Source organism: Peromyscus californicus, unplaced genomic scaffold (assembly GCF_007827085.1).
Source record: "Peromyscus californicus insignis strain IS unplaced genomic scaffold, ASM782708v3 Scaffold_5__1_contigs__length_169319896, whole genome shotgun sequence".
NCBI classification, from domain to species: Eukaryota; Metazoa; Chordata; class Mammalia; order Rodentia; family Cricetidae; genus Peromyscus; species Peromyscus californicus.
Genome location: NW_026294573.1, coordinates 22,581,542 through 22,601,301, shown reverse-complemented (window position 1 = coordinate 22,601,301; position 19,760 = coordinate 22,581,542). Strand labels below are relative to the sequence as shown.

Here is a 19,760-nt window from a genome sequence, read left to right as displayed (position 1 = left end):
GAAATCAGGGAAATGCTCTAGGGGAAATCTAGAAAGCCAATGTTGATTCACTTTAGGGGAGATGGCAGGCTACAAACTCACTGATATATTTGAAACTTGATGGCTAGAGCCTTTTGATGTCAGAGCTCCAGTATTAGTACTCAAGTCTCTGTTCCAGTTCAGATGTCAAGTCTCTGAGCGAGGCCTCCCAGGTACTCCAACTAAAGTAGCATTTCTAACATAGCCTCTCAACCCTACAACACTTCTGACCTTGTTGACGTGTTTGCTGCCCTTCTTCCATACCCTTCTCCATCTAAAACACAAGATTTCATGAGGATAAGACCTTGAGTCTTTTTTTTAACAGATTCGTTTTATTTTTTAATCTATGTATGTGTCAATATACACGTGTGTAGGTGCCTGGAGACCAGGGAGGGTGTCAGATCTCCTGGAGCTGGAGTTACAGGCAGTTGTAAGCCCCTCCAGTGTGGGTGCTCTGTAAGTGAAGCAAGTACTCTTAACCACTGAACCAACTATACAGTCCCTGAGTCTTTCTGAGCACTGCACACCCAATGCCTAGAGCAGGGTCTGCATATACTAACTGTTGAGTGTTTGCATGTGTGGTGTACATATGTGAGGGTGTGTGTATGTGTATGGGGGAGGCCAGAGGTCAACTTCGAGTGTCTTCCTCAATCACTCTCCACTTTATGTTTTTGAGACAGGGTCTCTCACTGAACCTGGAGTTCACTAATTTGGTTTAGCTGGCTGTTCGATGAGTTCCAGGGATCTGACTAGCTCTGCCTCCTCATGCTAAGGATTACAGACATGTGACACTGAGCTCAGCTTTTTACATGGGTGCCGAGGATCTGAACTCTGATCCTCAGGCTTGTAGCACTTTTCTGACAGACCCATCTCCTCAGCCCCTTAATAAAAATTTGGGGTTGTTTGTTTGTTTGAGACAGGGTCTCACTGTGTAGCTCTAGCTGTCCTAGAACTCACTACGTAGACCAGGCTGGCCTCTAACTCAAGAGATCTGCCTGCCTCTACCTCCCAAGTGCCACCACGCCTGGCTCATTTATGTTAATAATTTTGTTAATAAGAGGGTAACTTATTGGAATCAGTTCACTCCTTTCACCTCATGGCTTCTGAGAATTAAACTCAGGTCAGACTTGGCACCAGGTACCCTTAGCCACTGAGCCATCTAACTGGCCAAATAAATTTTTTTTAATGACTTAATTTCACCTGAGTACATCTGATGTCTACAAACTTCAAAGGCACCCTCTAAATTTATTCAAGCATATTCGTTCATCCATCAAATACTCATCAAGCATTTAGTAGAGGCCCAAGGCTAAGTGCCAAAGATGCCACAGTACACAAAACAAACAAGGTCTCTATCATAGAGAAGTTTACTCTCTCAATTCAACATTGACACAATGAAAGAAGAGTGCAACAGAAGTCTTATTCAAGCAGGGGCCACACCTAGAATAACTGCAAACACATGGAACAGAGCAAGGAAAGGGGGAAGCAGCTAATACTTGCACTGGGCACTGTTTTCTGTGTCAGAATCCATGTTAGGAGTCTTATCTACATTATCTCAAACCTTTCAATAACCACCCCCAAGAAAGGCAGGAATCATCTGATCTTGTAATTGAAGACATTTAAATTCAAGAAATACCCTGAACATGCTCTGTCTCATAGGATCCTAGATGTTAGGTTGGGTCAGAACTGGTTAATATTTGGATAAGAAAGAGTAACTTGCCCAAGTCAACACTGCTAGTAGGTTGCAAGCCACTACAAATGGTGCTGAAATAAATCAAGACATGGTAATAAAAAGAAAGCCCTTAGAAGAACCCTTACTCTGATCTATTTTTAAACATTAACAGCATTTTTAAAAATAACAATATTTAAAGAAGTACATCTATTCTCATTTACTAAGTCATTGAAATGACTCTGAGCTAATATAATATGAAATGCGGTCTTTGTAAACACTGCACAAATCAATACGAAATGTGATCTTTGTAAACACTGTACAAATCACCTACCAATCAACACTCATATTCAATTTTTTGCTCCTGAGGAACACCTACACTTTAAGAGAAATAAAATGGTCACCATCTTCATATTAGGAATAGAAAACACCTATATCCCAAATTACTTTTCTTCAAACTCCAAAGTAATTAAACAACACAGAGAGAAAACCTGGATGCTGAACCTCTGTTTTTGTGCAAGAATAACAAGATCACCATGATATTCTCTTTGAAAAACTAAGCAAGGAAACTTGAGAATGGCACACTATTGTCCATGGGTTGCACATACAGCTTTGCATCTGCCTGACCGAAAGGGAACAGAAACCATCTCTGTACTAAAATTTTCTGACACAGAAGACTTTATACCAGCTTCTCTCATTAAGACCTTCAAAACACTGCAAACCTGTTGTGAAAGTTTTAGCAGGCATGAAAATAACTTAGCCTTTGATAGTCCTGAACCGACAGCTTTACTAGATATTTACTCTTGTGTTCTAGGGCTTTTTCTTCTTCTAGTTTTAAAGACAAAAGCATCTTCTATGGATATCCCTATAACTGCCTGCAGAGGAAAAGGCATCTTCTCTATTAGAAAGTACCGAATAAGTACCCTAGTTGTTACACACGCACCGACAGTCACAATCCACATGCTATCTACGTGCTTGTTAAACTTCAACCTGCACACAATCAACCAGTAGTAATCTTGTTAAAATACAGATTTGAGTTCAGTCCATTTGGAACATAGCCCAAGATTCTGTCTTCCTATCAAGTTTGTTGCTCATGCTACTAGCCCACTGAAAACACTTTTAAGTAGTTAAACAAAGCACAAACCCCACAAATAGTCACTTCAGGAAGGTACTTCAAACTATCTAAAGAATAAAAACAGCAAAGAGCCACTTCCAGAAAGTGGAACATGAACAGTGGAAAAGCTTTACTCAACAAATGCTTGCTAAACTAATACAAGAAGCAAACAAAGCCCCGTGTTATTAAGCATGCAAACAGAAGCATTAACACTCTTTAGAACTCAAAATCAGACCTTGGAATTTTTTTAACCACAGAAGTGTGGCAATGCCACATTTCCCATGCAGACATGACACTTGCCCAGATTCAGCATTCTGAATATCTCCTTTCATAAAATCTCTTTACCATTAAGACACCATGATTAAGACATACAAAGAATTGTAGAATAACAAGGATAAATAAAGAATCAATATATCTTGCCACAAAATTGGATATATAGTTTTTAAAAATGAGTAGGATATGGTAGCACACACCTTTAATCCCAGCACTCAGGAGACAGGGGCAGGCCAGAGAAAGTTTGAGGCTAGCCTGATCTACAGAGTGAGTTCTAGGACAGCCAGGGCTACACAGAGAAACCCTGTCTCTAAAACCAAAAAAAAAAAAACAAACAAACAATAAATAAATAAATAAACAGATAATTGTTTGTGGTTTTTTGAGTCTCATATAGCCCAGACTAACTTCAAACTGTGCATGTAGCCAAGGTTGACCTTGGACTCCTGATCCTCCTGCCTCTATCTCCTGAGTACTGAGACTAACAGTGCATGCCACCAATTCAGCTCAATAAATCATTATTTTTCAGTAGCTCAAACTTGTCCTGGAAAATCAGTGATGCACACAATCAAGTTCTTCAGGTTACAGAGACAGGCTGGATAGTCAGAGGAAGCTACAAAGCCAGCAGCAGAACCAGGACATCCTCTATAGTCAGACTGCTGAATGAGGCTATTCTCATCCTAGATACAAAGCCCAAAGGAAAGTATCTATTTACTTAATGTCACAAAGAGGTCTTTTGATTGTTGTAAAGGAAAAAAAAATCAGTACAACATTGAAGACAAAGTGATGAGCCCCCATTCAGACCCAATCTTAATCCTTCAAACCCTGAGAATTATACAGCATCTGGAATCAAAGATACATTTGTCCTAACAGTGTGCACCTGTTATCTTTAGGCAAATCAGATCATTAAAAGTCCCATACTAAGCTGATCAAGAAGGCCAAATGAGGTCTTTCCTCTTTTTTTAAAATCTTTAATTAATACAGTTGGTGTTCCATTAATGCTTTTCAAATGAAAAACTTTGTGAAAACAGTACAATTTGGTAGCATTTATAAAAGCTTTCCTTATCATCCACACTTAAGGATAAAGTTGAATGATGTAATTATCTGTTTTACTCTTCAAATTAGTTCACAGAGTATCTACCCATGTTTACTGAGTGCTAATCAGGTGTAAGGTTTTGGCTTGGGTCTCTAATACACAATTCTAAAGTAGAGAAGAATATATAAACAACTAAAACTAAAAGGTAAAACCTACTGTTTAATCTGACAAAGTATTCTGAGTGAAATAACAACTATCAAGTAACAGAGAACACTCTAAAGTAAGAGCTTACTAGAGTAACCAAGAAAAGCTTTTAAGGATGAATTCAGACATCAATAGACAAAAACCTGAGGTTCATGAACAAATGGAATTCCAGGCAGGGGAATTAGCATTAGTAAAAACGTTATAAGTCCTTAGGAACCAGCAAGATCCCCAGACTGGACTGGAATAAGATCGCAATAGGGAAGTAGGAAGATGTACAGTTAGAAAAGAGCTATCATTTAAAATTAGATTTCAATTGAAATAAAATCAGCAGCTAGCATTCATTATCTACTTGACGCCACACATTATCTTATAACCATTCTGTAGACATGCTTATTTCCCAGATAAACAGCCTCTTCAAAACTTAAAAAAGGGGGCTGGAGAGATGGCTCAGTGGTTAAGAGCACCCACTGACTGCTCTTCCAGAGGTCCTGAGTTCAATTCCCAGCAACCACATGGTGGCTCACAACCACCTGTAATGAGGTCTGGTGCCCTCTTCTGGCCTGCAGTCACATATGCTGTATACATAATAAATAAATGAATCTTAAAAAAAAAAAAAAAAAAAAAAAAAAAAAAAACTTAAAAAAGATGCTTCAATTCAGAGTATTGAATTGAATACTCTGTACTTTAATAAAAATTTAATAAACCAGGGAGTGATAATTCTATTGTAAATTCTCAGGCTAGTAATTGTCTGTAAAAACCTGGCTGCTCGGATGTTTCTGCCCCAGAGCTGTACTCTCTTAAAGAAACGCTGATTGTTGGGATGGTTTATTCCAGCTAGCTAGCCAGCATTATTTCTAGTGCCTCCAGTTTGAAGCCTCACACATGGGTACAAATTTCTCTTTCGATGAGATATATTTGAAGAAGGAACAGGGAGATAAGGAGATGACAGTTTGTAAAGACTTGATTATGCTAAATACGTTGTCCTGAAAGCAGGAGACTCTCTGAAGGTCTCTAAATAGGAAGTGAATAAAAAGTGGAGACCGAGAGAAACGCCACAAATGGCTGGGTAAATTCAGGTTATCAGTGTATACCCACAATGGGGATCCCTAGAGAAGTTGAAACTAATACTGAGTAGAGAATGTGCAAAGCTTGAAACCAGCCTTAAGAATTACCGCTGCCCTAGTCTCCCCAGCTTTATTCCCAGTTCAGCACTTGTCTTTAGCACAAGCACTTGGAGTTCTGATCCTAAATGCATTTTGTAATGTACCTCCCTTGGGCCACTCTGATAATGACTTAAGACACAGCATGCTGAGCACAGTGGCACAGGCCTGTAACCCCAGCACTTGGGAGGCTAAGGCTGGAGGGCCTATGAGTTCAAGTTCAGCCTGGGCTACATGGTGAAAGAGCCTGTCTCAAACCAAGACTAAAACAAACAAAAGACATACAGCAATGGAACCAAACTAGAAGAGAGCTCCTGCTATCTCAAAACACAGTGGTCCTCAATTCCCTGTTTTTCCCAGCTCAGTAAGTCATCAGTCAAGCCATAAACCTAAGTGTCATCCATAGTCTTCTCGTCCTTCCCAGCCCCATCTGTAACATTTATAGGGTCACTTGGGACACAGAGTCGGGGGTTCATCGTGTTTGTCAAGTCTACACTTCTAGCTCCCTCTACAGCCCCTGACAGGATCTGGCTTCTGTCCACCTCACCAACCTCCAGTATAACAACAGTTCACAAGGAAAATATCTAAAGTCTTGACTGAACAGTCCACAAGAGAAATACAATTCTAAGAAATCCAATTCTAAGCTTTAGCTGCATTTCTAAAGCCTCAGAGCCAGAGAACACATTTGACAATTCACTATGTATTTTACCAATGTTACAATGTTACAGGCACGTGGTAACCAGAAGGCTACACTAGTGAGACTGAACTTCACTCTCCACCCAGAAGACTCCAGAAAGAATCCCTCAGTTCACAGCAGCTATATTGTGACTTCCATTCAGTTCTGGTAGTTCAAAGAGAATGCATTTACCAAAGAAAAGACAGAATAATGGAATTTAAAGCTGACACAGGTAATTCTTCCAGGAAGAATTCACTAGTCCCTGGAAATTATAAAGACAGTTTTCATTTACATAACCCCCCCCCAAATCCTAATAATCAAAGACATTTAATAACTAAATGGTCTACTTAGGAACTCAGCTTATAACCATCCTTTATTAGCCACAGGGGATGGGATCTAGGATTCTTTAAGGATAACCAAAATCCACAGATACTCAAGTCTCTCATTCAAAACAGCATAGTATTTACATGATTCCTACACACATCCTCCTAATGTTTTATATTATTATTTTAAGTGTGGGGGAAGGCATGTACCTCCAAATATATGTGGGTAAAGGTCAGAGGGCAACTTTGAGAAGTTGGGTTCTCTCCTTTCACTGTGGGCTCTAGGGATAGAACTCACATTGTCAGGCTTACAAGGCAAGTGCTTTACACACTAACGACCTCCCCAGCCCTCCTACATCTTTTACACCACCTATAGTTAGCTTACAGAACCTTACACAATGTGAATGCTAACAGTTGCTATCCTATATTGTTTAAAGTAATAAGGAAAAAAAGTTTAGTATGGGCGAGATTTTTCCAGTTTTTGGAAATAGTTGAATTGTAAAACTAGCAGACACAGAGACTAGACTATCACCAAAAACATTCAGTCAGACGATGAATGTACATGTGCCATGGAGGCCAGAGAAAGGATTCTGCCAAGTGGGACTTGACTTTACATTAGCTGAACTCAAGGCTTTCTTCCAGGGCCAACATTTTACAAACAGAAAGGAAGGTAGGAAAGGAAACAAAAGGATCATTAGAGTAGTAATACAAACAAGTTATTTTAAAAGTTTACATTGTAAAGTAAGAGTTACCAATTAGATTAGGGGAATTACGAAAAAACAAAAACAATGGATAAAGGCCCTTTTACTTCTGTACTCAAGAAAACGCAATCCTGGGACATTCTTTCAGACAGAAAAAAAAAGTTCAAACATTGAAATTTTAAGAATATGCTAGAAGGGGCTGGAGAGATGGCTCAGCCGTTAAAGGCTAGGCTCACAACCAAAAATATAAGAATATGCTAGAAAACAGCTTGTTTCCCAGTAAAATCAATTCTCCCAAACCACAGGAAAGTGTCTTTCCTTTATAATTCAATTTAAGTGCACTAAACAGCACTTCTGGGAAAAAAAGAGACGCATCAATGTGGTTTTCAAAATAAAAAAGGTAATCCTCCCTGTCTCCTCTTGAAATTATTTTGAGTTTAAATGACTCTTTAAGACTTATCTGCCATACTGCATGAATCAGGGGTGATACTCAGCATGAACAGGTTGTTTTCAACAACTTGATTTTAATTTAAGTCATTTCTATGGTGACTAATACCGTTGGATCAACTCAAAGATATTTTTTAAACAAACAGATTCCTACTCATCTTCTAAGAACAAAAAAAAAAAAATGTCCTATATTTCTCTGTAGAACTCCAGCTTGTACTTAAAAATGTCTAGGTACATTCTAGATATAGTAATACTCTAGCTTTCCAAGAAGAATATCTCTAGCCTGTCAACTGAGGAAGAAGTGAGAGAAAACCCAAAAACTCAAAGCCATTTCCCATAGAATTACTTTACATTCTTTAAGTCTCAAATGTGTTATTTTAGCCATTCTCGGGGGAAATCTTTATAGAATGAATTATGTGCTTCTTTTTAGATTTTTAAATCTACAGAACATAATTAACTTTATTGATTTAGTCATCACTAGGGCTTCAGTTGCTGTGCAGAAATGAAGTCCTAGAGGGAGAAGAAAGTCCACAGAGCGGCTGGCTCTCTTCCAGTCCTGAAGTCTGCCTTTGATGGTTCTGTCTGCTCACCAGCAGTCAGCTCACACTGCTGCTCTCAAGGAGGCCTGTCAACAAGCAGCTTGCAACAGCTCCTCTTCTAATACACTAATCTACCGTTAATCAAGTAGTCCAACAGCCAGCCAGTTTAAAAGTGTGTCTGAATTCAGAGAAAATCCCAAGAACAGAAAGACTGAGTCACATTACTGGAAAGTTTCCAATGGATGGATTTTTATGAAATTGATTTTAGTTCTTCAAATACCTCCTAAGTCCACTCTGAGGTTTCCATTATAAGGTGACTAGCTGAGGCTATTGTGTAAATGACCTCTGGAAAAAACACATCAATATAATGGCCAGTCTCTTTCTTTCCAGAGCATTCTAATTTCTGTCTCTATTGTGATAAACACCATTTGCCCAAAAGCAGCTTGGGGGTGTAAAGGGCTTTTATCTTATAGGTTACAGTCCATCATGGGGGGAAGCCAAGGCAGGAACTTAAGGTAGGAGCTTGAAGCAGAACTGGAGACTGCAGACTGACCGGCTTCTCCAGCTTTCTCATACAGGCAGGGACCACCTGGCCAGGGGTAGCACCACCCACAGTGGGCTGTGTCCTCCAATCATTAAGCAGAAAAAAGCCCCCACAGGCATCCCCACAGGCATGCCTACAGGCCAATTTGCTGGAGGTAGTTCCTCAGGTGAGGCTCCTTCTTCCAGGTAATTCTTAGTTTGTGTCAAGTTATTTCTAGAAGATATACATCCATATAAACTCTTCAGCAAAACATGAACAAAGCACAGCAATAATTTAGCCTGAAAGATTTAACACAGAGGGAGAAGCACCCAGAAGACTCTTTGTTTGTTTATTGGTTGGCTGGCTTCTTTTGTTTTGGAGACAGGGTCTAAGTAGCCCTAACTGTCCTGAAACTAGCTCTGTAGACCAGGGCTGGTCTTGAACTCACATAAATCCACCAGCCTCTACCTCCCTAGTACTGGGACCAAAGGCATATGCCACCACCGCCTGGTGTAAAATTCAAAATAACATAACAACATTTTAAAAAATCAAGATAAATGCAAACAGCCTAATTTCTAACTACAAAGAGGTTTTTAGCAGAGATTATGGAACTTTCTGCTCTCTTATATGATCTCAAAAGAAAACAAAACACACGAATGCACTCCCAACACTCAGGAGGCAGAGGCAGGTAGATCTCTGAGTTCGAGGCCAGCCTGGTCTACAGAGTGAGTTCCAGGACAGTCAAGGCTACAGAGAGAAATCCTATCTCAAAAACCAAAAGGAAAAAGAAAAAAACACAAAAAGGAGGATACTACTGTTGTAAACTTGATTCTGATAAATAAAGAACACTCATCCTAAAAATATTTTTAAATTTCTAAACTCAAGAAAGTTCTGAAGGTTTGCTACATCGGTAAAGTTCATTTAACCAGAACATTAGCTGATGCTTAAATGTGATGTGGTAACAGGATAAGGTAAAGCAGAAACTTGCACAGGATCACAGCTTGGTTCAGAAGTAACTTCGGCAATCGGAAAAGATGTAGCAGCTAAAGCAGGGCAGTGGTGGCGCACACGCCTTTAATCCCAGCACTCGGGAGGCAGAGGCAGGTGGATCTCTGTGAGTTCAAGGACAGCCTGGGCTACAGAGTGAGTTCCAGCAAAGGCGCAAAGCTACACAGAGAAACCCTGTCTCGAAGAAAAAAAAAAGATGTAGCAGCTATCTCTCACACTGTTCAATATGAAAATACTGAAGACCACCACTAGATACAATACAGGAGGAGACATGATATAGTAACATGGTGGAATATTTCAAATAACTTGTCATCTGCTAAACTCATCCAATAAAATTACTAAGTAAATTTGATGATTACTTTCTTTCTTTAAAAGGCTCTTGTTGGGTTCAGACTTACAATAATATTGACATTTAGGAAGCTGAGACAGGAATATTAACATGAGCTCAAAGCAAACCTAAGCTACAGAGTGAGACTTTGTCTCAAAAAAACTCACAAAAAGGGAGGGGGACTCTTATTATTACAGACTGAGTTCTGAGCAATAAGTGGAGACACAGAATTCTCAGAAAAAGCTAGCTTGCTATACTAGGCAAATTGGTGAGCTCTGGGCTCATGAGATACCCCATCTCAATATAGGAAAGAAAGGAAGACAATGTCAACCTCTGGCCTCCACATACATTCATATTTAACTGAACACATACAAATATGTCTACATTCACAAACAAAGAAGCTTATTAAAAAAAAAAAAAAAAAGAGGAAATGGTGAGGTGGCTCTGTGGTTAAAAGTACTTGCTGCATTTGCAGAGGGCCCAGATTCAGTCCCGGCACCCACATGGTGGCTCACAGCCCTTTGTAAACTAAGTTCCAGGGGATTCAATGTCTTCTTCCAGCCTCTGCACACGGTACACGTACATACATACATACATATATAAATGCAGGCAAAACACTATTTATGGTTTTCAAAACAGGGTTTCTCTGTGTAGCCTTGGTTGTTCTGGGAGTCACTCTGTAGACCAGGCTGGCCTCAAACTCAGAGACCCACCTCCTCTGCTTCCCAAGTGCACAACCACCATAAGGCATAGCATTTTATAATTATTTTCAAAGAAAATTTTTGAAACTTATTGTCTGCTGAGATTTAGTTTAGGGTAATATTAGTTTAGAGAGTATGTGTTAGTCTGGAAACAGTAAAATACAAAGAAGGATAAGCATTTTTAAAAGAAAAAAATAGCCTAGTCTATACATAGTGAGTTCCAGGATAGCCAGTGCTCTGTAGAGAGACCCTATCTCAAAACAAACAGAACACCAACAAGAAAAACAGCCTGCTAAAAATGGCGAAGTGGAGAAGGAAAGCAGGACAGGATGGATGGAGTGAGGGAGGGGAAGGGAAAAAAAAGGAAGGTCAAATTCATACTCTATCTTGAGGGAAAAACAGAATGCCAACATGGGTCAGAGAAAAAATGACCTGCTCTCTTTTAAATGTAGCAATATAAAGAGGAATCTGCAAGTTCAAGTCAGCATAATATAAAGAGGAATCTGCAAGTTCAAGCCAGCATAATTAACCTTAAGTTAAAATAGCTTAGTCTTAGAAAAACTGTACTTCAAAGTTCAGAAACTGTAAAATTTTATCTCAGATTCACTACTATACTATGAGCTCTTACTAAATGTGTAATTAGTAGGATTGAGTCATAATTCAAAATCATCTTGGGAGAGAAAGAACCAAAACCAAGCAAGGCAGAATTTAAAAGAAATCCAAAGTTTATATACTGACGTTACAAAATGCTTTTTAAGATTTAATTACAACATAATTTGTTAAATTGATTGTGTGGCAGCAGCAGGACATTAATATGCCATCCCACACAGAAGCATAAGACTTGACACTTGAGTTCACGCCAATCATCTTCCCATGCAGCTTGCCCTCCAGTGACAAACACGGTTGTCAGAGCAGAGGAACAGAACCCCCTCCAACGGCAGCGCCACTCGGCTCCCCAGCGATGTGGTTCTGGGTCACCTGCCTGGAACCTAAATCCACAGAGGCAGGCTAGCCATTCCCACCTGACGTCCAGGCCACACCTCATTTATATGTGTTATAAAAACATGAGGTTGTATTTCAATTCTGCCAAGATCATGAATCACACTAGACACCCAGAAACTCTGGTATCTCATTCTACACCTAACCGACGTGCCTTCTTTCTATTTTAGTTTCCAGACTAATATTACGCTAAACTAAATCTCAGCAGAAAATAAGTCTCAAAATTTTTCTTTTAAAATAATTATAAAGTGCCATTTTAGGTTACTCAAGTGGTTTTTTGTTTGTTTGTTTGTTTGTTTGTTTTGCAAAAAAATCTTTTTAAAAAAGATTTATTTAGTTATTATGCATAGTGCTCTGCATGCCTGCATGCCAGAAGAGGGCACCAGATCTCATTACAGATGGGTGGGTGAGCCACCATGTGGTTCCTGGGAATTGAACTCAGGACCTCTGGAAGAGCAGCCAGTGCTCTTAACCTCAGCCATCTCTCCAGTCCTGCAAAAACCTTTTAAATAGTAAAGTAGTATTCTTTTGTTTCGTTTTGTTTTTCGAGACAGGGTTTCTCTGTGTAGCCCTGGCTATCCTGAAACTCAATCTATAGACCAGGCTGGCCTTGAACTCTTGATTTGCCTGCCTCTGCCTCCTGAGTGCTGGGATTAAAGGCATGAACCACCACAGGTCAGCATAAAGTAATATTCTTATGGGTGGCCAATGAGAATAACGATATCAATAAAGGTTTTTTTCCTCATAAGTAAAAACTTGAGTATTTTCCTTTTCTGAGGAAAAGGGAAATTGAAGTTCTATCATAATTACAAGAAATATTTTAAATGCATTCACCAATTCAAACAAACTCATGCAAAGAATATTTATTGAATATATCTGAATATCCAAGACATCCTGGTGAGAGCCAAGACTGCTAAGCAATAAGTTCCCAGCTTCTACCCTCAAAGACTACAGTCTATTTAGAAAGTGAGGCTAGAACAATCAATTATGTAATAATATGTTCAGAATTAAGAGAATATTTGAGTCAATCATTAAAAAAAGAGCTTTAAACTGGGCATGGTGGCTTATGCCTTTAATCCCAGCATCTGGAAGGCAGATTTGACAGGTGCATCTCTGAGTTCAAGGACAGCCTGGTCTATATAGTGAGTTCCAGGATAGCCAGGGCTATGTAGAAAGACTATGTCTCAAAAACAAAAATAATAAATAAATAAATAAATAAAATAATTCTGAGAGGCCTAGAGGGATGGCTTAGTGGTTAAAACTATGTTCTGTTCTTGCAGGGGACCCAAGTTTAGTTACCAGCACCTATATGAGGTGTCTCACAACCACCTGAAACTCCTCCAGCTCCAGATCTGACAGCCCTCTGCTGCCTCTGTGGGCACCCCACTCACATGCACAAACCCATACAACACACAACTAAAAATAAAACAAAATCTTAAAAGAATTTCAAGAGACAACCTGAGTTAAACCTTAAACAATGAGGTGGGCTGGGTGAGAAACACAGGGCAGGCATAACATGGGTAAGCACCCAGAAAGAGCTTCCCACCCAAGTGGGAAACAAAACCTGTAACCCCAGAAAGAAAATACAGGATGGTAGAAAATGGAGAGCAAGACAAGTTCAAGGCTAAATGGGAATCGATTATGGAAGGCTGTCTTTTGGAATGGTCAAGAGTTTATATTTCACACCCTGTAAAATAGTGGGTGGTGAAAAGACTGAAATATGGGGATACCCCAGCAAACTCAGCATTGAGATTTGTCTCCCCACTGAAGAGGTATAGGAAATGGAAGGAAACTGAAACAGAGACTGAATGCTCTCAACAGACTCCAGGAAAGATCTCTAGAGGTTGAACCAAGGTCAGTAGGCCAGAAGAAAAGAGATTTTAAAAAAAACAAAAAACCTGTAATGGTTAATTTTGAGTGTCATCTTGACTGGATTGAGAGGCCCCTAGGAGAGGGTAAAGCATACCTCTGGGTGGGTCTGTGAGGAGAAGTCCAGACAGGGATAATCAAAGGGGAGCTCTATTCTGAATGTAGATGGCACTGTCCCATAGGCAGGGATCCAGGTGGTGTAAATGAGAGAGGGGAAAAGCCAGCTGCCACAGAAATTCTCCCTCTCCCTCCTCTCCTCCACCACGCTGCTTCCCTGCTGCAGTGACATAAGCAGATCTCTTCTGCCATGCCCTCTCTGCCACACTGGCCTGAAGGCGCTAAATAAATAATGAATAAATGAAGCTCTGGATAAATAAAGCTGAAATAAATCCTTTCTGCCTTTAGTTGACAGGCCTAAGTTCCAGTCAGTTTCTTCTAAAATGGGAACTTGGGTACATTAAACTTCTCTCAACTTTCATTTTTTCATTTGAAAAACAGTATTGTCCTTTAGAGGATTGTTGTCACAATTAAATGAGCTATCATTCTAACAGGAAAATTAGATTAAGTTTTACAGACTATATTAACAAATGACAAATGTATGTTTTAGCTAGTAAATTCATTCTGCCTCGTAAAAATGTATTTGTTTCTCTATTTTCTATATTTAACACATCTTAGAGTATTGGCAAAAATATACTTTCTCTTTAAAATATGCTGCTTTGGAATTCAGATTTGTAGTACAGTTTGGACAGATTAGATATTAAAATTTCAAGATTCAGTACCAGATAAAAAGTAAAGTAGCAGAAGATTTTGTTTTGTTTTGAGATAATGTCTCCTGTATCTCAGGGTGGCCTTGAACTCATAGAATCTGCCTGCTTCTGTCTCCTGAGTGCTGGGATTAAAGAGCCACCACGCCTGGCTCTTCTTCTCTTTTGATGAGAATACAAAAATAGAATCTAGCAATCTGCCTTTGATTATTTACATCCCATAAAAGTCTCCATTTAAAAATATTTTCACATTATTGGGGTTAGAGAAATGGTTCAGGAGTTCAGCGTGCTTGCTGCCCTTGCAGAGGACCTGAGTTCAGATCCCAGAACCCACATTGGGCAGCTCAAAACTGCCTATAACTCTAGTTCCTGGAGATCAGATGCCCTCTTCTGGAGACTGTGGGCACCTGCACGCATGAGCACATGAACACACACACACACACACACACACACACACACACACACTGGGTGACACACACACACACACACACACACACACACACACACACACACACACACTGGGGGACACACACACACACACACACACACACACACACACACACACACACACACACACACACACACACACACTGGGTGACTAACAACCACCTGCAATTCCAGCTCCAGAGAATCTCAGCCTCTTCTGCTTCTGCAGGTACCACATGTACATACACACATACACAAACACAAAATGAAATAAATATTTTTAAAAGAATAAAACCATCTTAATAGTTAACATAAAAAATGAATATGTTGGGTGTAGTAGCACACACCTTTAATTCCAGTACTCTGGAGACAGAGGTAGATGGACCTCTGTGAGTTTGAGGCCAACCTGATCTACATAGTGAGTTCTAGGCCAGTCAGGGCTACACAGTGAGACCTTGTCATCCCCACCCCACCTCCAAAAGAAAGAAAGAAAAAAAAATTAGGTATACTAAAGTCATCTTTGCCAAAAATCTATACATGTATGCTAGATTTATAAATGTACAGGATACCAGTGTGTTCTTCTCACAGAAGAGGGGAAAATAAACTGTTATTTCCTCTAAAGCTAAAAAATTTGCTGTACTTGGACTGGAAGAATCAAACTTGACTATACTAATTTACATTGTTATAACACTGATTTTTAAAGTTTTTCTTTTATGAAAGCATCAGAGTCATGTTAACCTATGTGTTCCTGAGAGCCAGGCGGATCTCTGTGAGTTCGAGGCCAGCCTGGTCTACAGAGTGAGTTCCAGGACAACCAGGACTGTTTCACAGAGAAACCCTGTCTGAGGAAAAAAAAAAAAAAAGAGGTATTAAGTGACAGACATGTTGAATGGAGGAGGAAATGGTACACTAGAGAACAACAGTTTAAAAGTGATTTATTTTATTTTACCTTTTTACCTGTATAAATGTTTTGCCTGACATATGTGTGTGAACCATGTGTGTGCCTAGTGCCCTCAGAGGTCAGAAGAGGATGTGTTTAAACCACCACCCGGCTAACACCTCTTTTTTTTTGGGGGGTGGGGGTGGAATATTTATTTTTCTTTATGTGTATGCATGCTCTGCCAGCATGTATGTCTGTGCCAGAAAAGGGTGTCAGATCCTCTGAAACTGGAGTTACTGACAGTTTTTAACTGTCATGTGGGTGCTGGGAATTGGACCTGGGTCCTCTGGAAGAGTAGCCAGTGCTCTAACCACTGAGCAATCTCTCCAGCTCCACTTCTTAATACAATGTTTATAGGAAAATACAACCAATGAACACATTATAGTCTTATTAACTCTTACTCAAGTGCAGCTTCTCTGTGGATACTCTACAAAGATGGAGAGTACTTCAAGCATGCTTAATACCTTATTAAATTTAAGGTCATTTGTTTTAAAAGTGCAAATGTTATAGGAATTACATAATTACTAATTTTGGCCTTTCAGCCCAATTACCTTTATTTTATGACTAATTCTTATAAGTTTTTATATGGGGGGGAGCAGTGTCAGGGTCTCACACTCTAGCCTATGCTGGCCTGAATCTCAATCTGTAGCTCTTCATGCTTCTTATAAAGAACTAGAAAAATTCAAAGGTTCCCAACTTAAACCAGCATTCCCCTTCCTTGAAGCTTACTATGTAGCCCAGGTTGCTCCTGAATTTCTAATCCTCTGGCTTCTGCCTGCTGGATTACAGGTGTGCACCATCACACATAACATGCTCCCAACCTAATAAACAATGTATAAGGAGACAGAAATGCTAATTATCTTAATTTAGTCATTACACATTGTATACAAGTACCTATCACAGTATGCCCCCACGGTACCCCATCCATAGGCACAACTGCTATTTCAGCTGAAAAAGGGCCACTCAGGGATAGAGTACTTGCTTAGTACGGACACCATGCCCAGCAGTGGGGAACGGTTGTTTTAAAAATGTATTATTCATCCTGTGCAATCGGAAATGAATTCCACCCTCTCACCCCTTCCTTCAGCTAATGGAAACTGATATGGCAACACCTTGTTCCCTCACCACCAGCTGTACAGACTGTTTACCGTGAGCTTTCAGCAGCCCTTACTGTGCCTCTTGAAATGACGACGTGCGCACACTTTCTTTTCAATGCAGGGCATCAGAAGTTTGGATATGTGTAAGGTTTTTGTTTGTTTTTTTTTTTTTTTTTTTTTGGTTGTGGTTAAGAATCATGGATTTATTTTGGTAACTCTTTGGCTATTGTTCTTGTGTATCCTGACAGCATCATGTGTGTCAACCTGTGTCAATCATGATGGGTGGTTATGAAATGTCAGACTGCTAAAGTAAATGTTTTGGACTTAAAAGAGTAAATACATGCTGCTTTGGGGATATTAAAAAATGTATTACTCTTTAAAAAAATAAAATTATGATTTTGGCCAGACATGGTGGCAAACACCTTTAATCCCAGCACTTAGAAGGCAAAGGAAGGAAGATTTCTATGAATTTGAGGCCAGCCTAGTCTACAGGTCTACACAGGGAATTCTAGGACAGCCAAGGTTATGTAGAGAGATCATGTAAATAAATAAATAAATAAATAAATAAATAAATAAATAAATAAGATTTTATTTTTACTAACATGCACGGTGAATGTATTTGGGGCAGGGGTTGCAGACAGAGGCCAGAAGAGGGCTTCAGAGTTCCCTGGAGGGGGATTTGCGGGTGGTTGTGAGCTACCCAATGTGGGGGCTGAGAATTACTCTTACACACTGAACCGTCTTTTCAGTCCTCTGTGCTACTCTTTCATTCACTCAGTTATCCAATGTGTACTAAGCGATCAAAATCTAAAGACCTTGTGGTAGCTGCAGCTCAGATCTAGTTTTTTCCCACTGCTGGGATGTGCCCTCACTTTACTAGTTTAGGTTTCCAGCAGCCCCAGCTGGAACCCCTTGTTTCCAAGAGGAGCCTGCATGGCCCTGCTTCTGCCCTGTCTTTGTGATACTCCACCCCTGCCTCTCCCTCACAGACATGCTAATGCCTTTAAGGCTTACCCAGAAAACCATCCTTTCCAAGAAACTATAATCCTTTCTGTCAGAATGAATCCCTCCACTTAAGTCATTATTTACTTATGACAAGTGAACATCTTTTCACAAATATTCACTTCATTTTTTTCAGTAGTTGTATAGTATTCCAGTTTTTCAATATGATAGTTTTTTCAAATTTTAAAACAGAGAGATGGCTCAGCGGTTAAGAGCACTGGCTGCCCTTCCAAAGGACCCAAGTTCAATTCTCAGCACCCACATGGCAGTTCACAGCTGTCTATAATTCCAGTTCCGGGGGATCTGGCATCCTTGCACAGACATACATTCAGACAAAAACCCGGTATACATAAAAAATAAATCTTAAAAAAAAAATCTTATACTCAAAAGACAAGAGAGATGGCTCAGAAGTTAAGAACACTGGCTGCTCTTGCAGAGGTCTCATAGTGCAGCTCACAGCTGTGTGTAACTCAGTTCCAGGAAGTGTGGTACTCTCTTCTGACTTCGATGGGCACTGCATACACATGGTACACAGACATACAAGCAGTTTAACATCCATACAAATAAAATAATAATCTTTTTAAAAGGAAAAGAAATACTGATCATTTAAAACAATAATTTGTCAAGCAACTTTCTAGAAGAGAACCGACCTACGACAGTTCTCTAGTTTAAGGGAACACTCTTCTCTTAGGGACGTGCAGTTCAAATCTGCTGAATGAACTGGCAGTTCCTCACTTCAATTCTTAAAAACTAATTTTCCATACAGCTGTGTTTACTCACAGCATGTCTCGTTTGTGCTGGAGGTGTAAAACAGCAGAGCCCGGATCTCTCCCTCTCTCCTCTTTCTATTTTCCCTTGCCTTTGTGATTTGCCTTTCTGCAGTTCCCTAGCCAGAGCTGTAATTAGTACTCCACAGGGATCTATACTTTTCTAATAAAGAGCAGTCTACTGAACAATGACATGTGTGCACACACAGCCATGTGCGTTCCTAACAAATTAAGAATATTTTGCACAAGCAAGCCTTCAAAGGGATTTAATAACTTAATGGAGGCCACTTCACATGGCAGCTGCAACTGGCGCCCAACACTGACTGGATTGATTCATCCCTTTCTCTTTCTGCACATGCATCTAATTGCAGGAAGGGAAACAACTCATTTGAGACTGAGTAAAATTATGAATTCAGTCCCCAAACAAACCTTAGTAAGTAAGCACATTTGTCAAGGAAAATTTTCCTCCAATTAGTTCAAAAACTAGTGTTTGTTTCATAACGGTTTACTATAATTTTTTTTGCAATGTCACTGTTTATAAGCAATTAATAGTGCTTCCCGGGCTGGCAAGATAGCTTAATTCCTGGAACTCACACAGTGGAAGAGAACTGACTCTCACTAAGTTGTCCTCTGACCTCCACAGGTGCACCATGCCATGCTGGCGCGCACACGACACACACACACACACACACACACACACACACACACACACACTAAATAAAAAATAAATAAGTGTAAAAAAAGAAAAAGTAGACATTTTAAAAATGTGTTTCAAAAGATAGTTAAACAAGCAGCAAAGCTACGCATTTAGATCTGAAGTGGAATGCTGAGTTAATCCCCAATACTGCCCAAGCCAAAAAGCATACAAAACACATGTGAGTACCCAAGTGTGCATATACATATGCATGCTCCAGATCCTGTCTCACATTCCCTTACTGCCCAGCCTCTCCCCTCATCCAACATCAGCAAGCTTCTCCACAGCTTGCCATTAGTAAAGCCCTAATCTATATTCAATCAGTAACCAGAAGTTAGTTAGAAAAATAATCATCAGACTATAAAGGAAAAACAGCCAACAACTTACTTGCCCAAGCATCTAACTTACAGGAAGAATTCAGATGGGAAGACAAAACTTCCCCTTCATAAAGAAATATGAATGAAACTTCCTCAATTCATGTACCCATT

At 39.7% G+C, this 19,760-nt stretch overlaps 1 protein-coding gene across 24 annotated transcripts in view; it reads right to left on the bottom strand.

The window, feature by feature from the left end:
* Positions 1-19,760, bottom strand: part of Epb41 (erythrocyte membrane protein band 4.1) — a 163,734-nt gene that overhangs the window by 91,334 nt on the left and 52,640 nt on the right. The gene's annotated exons all lie outside the window — the stretch shown is intronic.